This window comes from Nomascus leucogenys, chromosome 9 (assembly GCF_006542625.1).
Source record: "Nomascus leucogenys isolate Asia chromosome 9, Asia_NLE_v1, whole genome shotgun sequence".
In the NCBI taxonomy this organism is placed as follows: domain Eukaryota; kingdom Metazoa; phylum Chordata; class Mammalia; order Primates; family Hylobatidae; genus Nomascus; species Nomascus leucogenys.
Window position 1 is genome coordinate 66,095,783 of NC_044389.1, and position 6,758 is coordinate 66,102,540.

A 6,758-nucleotide genomic window follows, 5' to 3' on the forward strand; every position below is an offset into this window, starting at 1 on the left:
TCCTTAGTGACTGATCATGCACCCCTTACCATCTCATTAAAACCTAATCACCCTTATCCCACTCAATGCCAATATCCCATCCCACAGCATGCTTTAAAAGGATTAAAGCCTGATATCACTTGCCTGTTACAGCATGGCCTTTTAAAGCCTATAAACTCTCCTTACAATTCCCCCATTTTACCTGTCCTAAAACCAGACAAGCCTTGCAGGTTAGTTCAGGATCTGTGCCTTATCAACCAAATTGTTTTTGCCTATCCACCCCATGGTACCAAACCCATATACTCTCCTATCCTCAGTATCTCCCTCCACAACCCATTTTTCTGTTCTGGATCTCAAACATGCTTTCTTACTATTCCTTTGCACCCTTCATCCCAGCCTCTCTTTGCTTTCACTTGGACTTACTCTGACACCCATCAGGCTCAGCAAATCGCCTGGGCTGTACTGCTGCAAGGCTTCACAGACAGCCCCCATTACTTCAGTCAAGCCCAAATTTCTTCCTCATCTGTTACCTATCTCAGCATAATTCTCCTAAAAACACACGTGCGCTCCCTGCTGATTGTGTCCGACTAATCTCCCAAACCCCAATCCCTTCTACAAAACAACAACTCCTTTCCTTCCTAGGCATGATTATTGCGGTCAGAATTCTTCCACAAGAGCCGGGACCATGCCCTGTAGGCTTTCTGTCCAAACAACTTGACCTTACTGTTTTAGCCTAGCCCTCATGTCTGTGTCAGCGGCTGCTGCTGCCTTAATACTTTTAGAGGCCCTCAACATCACAAACTATGCTCAGCTCACTCTGTACAGTTCTCATAACTTCCAAAATCTATTTTCTTCCTCATACCTGCTGCATATACTTTCTGCTCCCTGGCTTCTTCAGCTATACTCACTCTTTGTTGTTGAGTCTCCCACAATTACCATTGTTCCTGGCCTGGACTTCAATCCAAGCTTCCACATCATTCTGGATACCACACCTGACCCTCATGACTGTATCTCTCTGAGGCACCTGACATTCACCCCATTTCCCCATATTTCCTTCTTCCCTGTTCCTCACCCTGATCACATTTAGTTTATTGATGGTAGTTCACCAGGCCTAATTGCCACACACCAACAAAGGCAGGCTATGCTATAATACAAGCCACCAGCCCACCTCTTAGAACCTCTAATTTCCTTTCCATCATGGAAACCTATCCTCAAGGAAATAACTTCTCAGTGTTCCATCTGCTATTCTACTACTCCTCAGGGATTATCCAGGCCCCCTCCCTTCCCTACACATCAAGCTCGGTGATTTGCCCCCGCCCAGGACTGGCAACTCTGAATCCCTCTTGGAGTGGATAGATGATCTTTGCTGGCAGGGGACTCTCCAATAATTTTGCCCTGATGAAGTTCTATTCTTTACTTTTATACTCACTCTTATTCTCATTCCCATTCTTATGCCACCCTCTACCTCTCCCCAGCTATCTCCACCACACTATCAACCTTACTCATTCTCTCCTAGCTGTTTCTAATCCCTCCTTAGTGAACAACCGCTGGCTTTGCATTTCCCTTTCTTCCAGCACCTACACAGCTCTCCCCGCCTTACATACAGACTAGGCAACATCTCCTGTCTCCCTACACCTCTGAACTTCAACAGCCCTCACCTTTACCCTCCTGAAGAACTCATTTACTTTCTAGACAGGTCCAGCAAAACCTCCCCAGACACTTCACATCAGCAAGCTGCTCTCTCCTCCACACTCACTTAAAAAACTTTTCTCCTTATATCAACTCTACTCCCCCCATATTTGGACCTCTCACAACACCAGCTACTATTCCTGTGGCCGCTCCTTTATGTATCTCTCGGCAAAGACCCACTGGAATTCCCCTAGGTAACCTTTCACCTTCTCAATATTCCTTTACTCTTCATCTCCAAAGCCCAATTACACAAATCACTGAAACAATTGGAGACTTCCAGCTCCATATTACAGACAAGCCTTCTATCAATACTGGCAAACTTAAAAACATTAGCAGTAATTATTGCTTAGAAAGACACTTACCCTGTATTTCACTCCATCCTTGCCTACCTTCCCCTTGCTCATCAGACTCTCCTCCCAGGCCCTCTTCTTGTTTACTTATACCCAGCCCCGAAAATAACAGTGAAAGGTTGCTCATAGACACTCAACGTTTTCTCATACACCATGAAAATCGAACCTCCCCCTCTACACAGTTACCTCATCAGTCCCCATTACAATCTCTGATGGCTGCCGCCCTAGCTGGATCCCTAGGAGTCTAGGTACAAGACATTCCTTTTAACACTCCTTCTCATCTTTTTACTTTGCATCTCCAGTTTTGCCTCGCACATGGTCTCTTCTTCCTCTGTGGATCCTCTACCTACATGTGTCTACCTGCTAATTTGACAGGCACATGCACACTAGTTTTCCTTACCCCCAAAATTCAATTTGTGAATAGGACTGAAGAGCTCCCTGTTCCCCTCATGACACTGACATGACAAAAAAGAGTTATTCCACTAATGCCCTTGCTGGTCAGTTTAGGACTTTCTGCCTCCACTATTGCTCTCAGTACTGGAATAGCAGGCATTTCGACCTCTATCATGACCTTCCAAAGCCTCTCTAATGACTTCTCTGCTAGCATCAGAGACATATCACAAACTTTATCAGTCCTCCAGGCCCAAGTTGACTCTTCAGCTGCAGTTGTCCTCCAAAACTGCCAAGGCCTTGACTTACTCACTGCTGAAAAAGATTCTGTATATTCTTAAATGAAGGGTATTGTTTTTACCTAAATCAATCTGGCCTGGTGTATGACAACATAGAAAAACTCAAGGATAGAGCCCAAAAACTTCCCAACCAAGCAAGTAATTATGCCGAACCCCGTTGGGCACTCTCTAAATAGATGTCCTAGGTCCTCCCAATTCTTAGCCCTTTAATATCTGATTTTCTCCTTCGCTTATTCCGTTTAGTTTTTCAATTCATACAAAACCGTATCCAGGCCATCACCAATAATTCTACATGACAAATGTTTCTTCTAACAACCCCACAATATCTCCCTTTACCACAAAATCTTCCTTCAGCTTAATCTCTCCCACTCTAGTTTCCTACGCCACTCCAATCCCGCTCAAAGCAGCCCTGAGAAACATTGCCCATCATCTCTCCATACCATCCCCCAAAATTTTCACCACCCCAACTCTTTACCACTATTTAGTTTCATTTTTCTTATTAATATGAGAAGACAGGAATGTCAGGCCTCTGAGCCCAAGCTAAGCCATCATATCCCCAGTGACCTGCATGTGTACATCCAGATGGCCTGTTCCTACCTTAACTGATGACATTCCACCACAAAAGAAGTGAAAATGGCCTGTTCTTGCCTTAACTGATGACATTACCTTGTGAAATTCCTTCTCCTGGCTCATCCTGGCTCAAAAGCTCCCCTGCTGAGCACCTTGTGACCCCCACCCCTGCCCGCCAGAGAACAACCCCCCTTTTTCCTTTACCTACCCAAATCTTATAAAATGGCCCCACCCCATCTCCCTTCACTGACTCTCTTTTCAGACTCAGCCCGCTTGCACCCAGGTGAAATAAAGAGCTTTGTTGCTCACACAAAGCCTGTTTGGTGGTCTCTTCACACGGACGTGCGTGAAAGGGAATTTGTCACAGAACATTCAGCAGACAAACTTAAAGAGGGAATTTTAAACTAGCTTTCAGAACCTAGGCTCAGACGCAGTACTCAAGTGAAGTCCTGCTGCAGATGACAACTGCAAAAGAAAATGAACATTGATTTTCTCCAAGTTAGACTCATTTATTTAGCTGTTACTCATAAAGTAGAAGCCAGGTAAGCTGTAGTGTTGATGCATACATAATTTGCAAAGAGTTGATAAATTCGGACAACAGCAGTGGGACTGCTTTATAGTTTCAAAAGCCTCTTAACATTTTCTCTATTTTGAGTGCATCATCTTCTCTAAGATGAATTATCTTCAGACCAAATTATATAAGTCAATCTGCAATGGAACAAGCTGGAGGAGATTTAGATTCACTATCTAGAGAAAAGCGTTCATTTGTTTAAAAGAAATACTTTAAACTGAGGGAATTCATCACCACTAGACCAGTCCTAGTGGTTTGAGAGTCCTTCATCTAGAAGTGAAATTGTCAGGCCTCTGAGCCCAAGCTAAGCCATCATATCCCCTGTGACCTGCACATATACATTCAGATGGCCTGAAGCAACTGAAGATCCACAAAAGAAGGGAAAATGGCCTGTTCCTGCCTTAACTGATGACATTCCACCATTGTGATTTGTTCCTGCCCCACCTTAACTGAAGGATTAACTTTGTGAAATTCCCCCTCCTGGCTCAGAACCTCCCCCACTGAGCACCTTGTGACTCCCGCCCCTGCCCTAAGAGAAAAACCCCCTTTGACTGTAATTTTCCACTACCCACCCAAATCCTATAAAATAGCCCCACCCCATCTCCCTTCGCTGACTCTCTTTGGACTCAGCCTGCCTGCACCCAGGTGAAATAAACAGCCTTGTTGCTCACCCAAAGCCTGTTTGGTGGTCTCTTCACATGGACGCACATGACAGAAAGGATGATGTCTACCATCAAGAAAACACATAAGAGTATAAAACTCACTGGCATAACAGATACACAAATGAGAAAGAGAAAGGAATCAAATGTTACCACTACAGAAAACCACCAAACCACAATGATAAATAATGAAAGAGACAAAAGATCAATGAAACAAAAAGTTGGTTCTTTGCACAAAAAACAAAATTGATAAACTGCTAGTTAGAATAACCAAAAAAAGAAGAGATAAGATCCAAATAAACATAATCAGAAATGAAAAAGGAGACATGACAACAGACACCACAGAAATGCAAAAGGTCATCAGCGAGAATTATGAATAACTATATGCTCAAAAACTAGGAAACCTAGAGGGAATTGATTAAATACCAGGAAACATACTACCTTCTAAGATTGAACCAGGAAGAAACAGAAAACCTGAACAGACCAATAATGAGATTACATCAGTAATAAAAAGTCTCCCCACAAAGAACTGGAACACTTTACTGCTGAATTCTATCAAGCTTATAAAGAACTAACACTAATTCTTCTCAAATCATTCCAAAATATTTAAGAGGAGGGAAATCTTTCTAACTCATTCTGTAAGGCCAGCATTACCTGATACTAAAACCAGACAAGGCAAAAACAAAAAAAGAAAACTACAAGAGAAAATGTCTCTCAGGAACATAGATGTAAAAGTCCTCATCAAAATACTAGCAAACTAAATCTAACAACACATCAAAAATATAATACACCATGATCAAGTGGGATTTATCCCAGGAATGCAAAAAATAGTTCCACATATGCAAATCAATAAATGTGATACATTAACCAAAAGAAGGACAAAAACCATATGATCATCTCAATAAACAGAGAAAAACATTTGATAAAATTTAACATCCTTCATGATAAAAACTCTCAACAAGTTAGGCATAAAAGAAACATACCTCAAAATAACAAAAGCCATATATGACAAACCCACAGCTAACATCATACCACCTGGGGAAAAGCTGAAAGCCTTTCCTCTAAGAACTGGAATAAGACAATGATGCTCACCTTTACTATTCTTATTCAACATAGTGCTGGAAGTCCTAGCCTGATCGATTAGGAAAGAGGAAGAAATAAAGGCATAATCCAAGTTGGAAAAGAAGTGAAAATGTCCTTCTTTACAGATGACATGATTTTATACCTAGAAAAACCTAAAGACTCTACCAAAAAAACTCTTACAAATGATGAATAAATCCAGTAAAGTCGAAGGATACAAAAACCAATATACAAAAATCAGTAGTGTTTCTATATAACAAGGATGAACTAACTAAAAAATCAAGAAAGCAATCCTGCATTTCCACCCACTTCCCCACCCAGTGCCACTCTGGCTACCCTGCACTCGCTCTGAGCCCCAGGCTCCTGCTAAGTTAGCGTCACCATGGTCTCCCTTTAGCCGCTCTCATGATTATCTACCCTGGCATCATCAGCCACAATAGTTCTCTAATATGTATAAGATTTGGGAGATTGCAGACAGGCTTGCCTGGAGGTGGAGGGAAAGATGGTAAGTAGGACGGAGGGTAACACTGATGACTTGTTCATTGGTGGAAATGCCTCTGCTGAAGGCGCCTAGGGCAAAGGTACCTAAAGCACAGTAATCACTGGTGTTGATATTGTCAGGAATCTCACTTACAGGAAACCGGCTTCACAAAAGAAGCCTACAAGAAGTATATCAAAGATTACATGAAATCAATCAAAGGCAAATTTGGAGAATAGAGACCAGAAAGAGTAAAACGTTCTGTGACAGAGGCTACAGAACCAATCAAGCACACCCTTGCTAATTTCAAAAACTCCAATTCTTTATTGGTGAAAACATGAATCCAGACGGCATGGTTGCCCTGCTGAACTACCATGAGAATGGTATAACTCCATATATGATTTTCTTTAAGGATGATTTAGAAATGGAAAAAAAATGGTAACAAAGTTGGCTATTACTTTGGATTTATCACCTGTCATCATAACTGGCTGCTGCTTGTCATCCATACAATACCAGTAATTAAGATGGATGGGGCTGATATAATCTTGAGCTCTTCATTTATTTTGACTATGATTTATTTGGAGTGAAGGCAGTTTTTAAGAAAACTATGTAAGGTTGCCTAAAAATAAAATGTATTTAAACTAAAAAAAAAAAAGAAAGCAATTCCATTTATAATAGCTAAAGAAAGAAATA

The 6,758-nt window shown here is 41.7% G+C and overlaps 1 pseudogene; it reads left to right on the forward strand.

The window, feature by feature from the left end:
- Positions 1-5,992: 5,992 nt before the first annotated feature.
- On the forward strand, positions 5,993-6,507 carry LOC100599702 (annotated as a pseudogene).
- Positions 6,508-6,758: the final 251 nt, after the last annotated feature.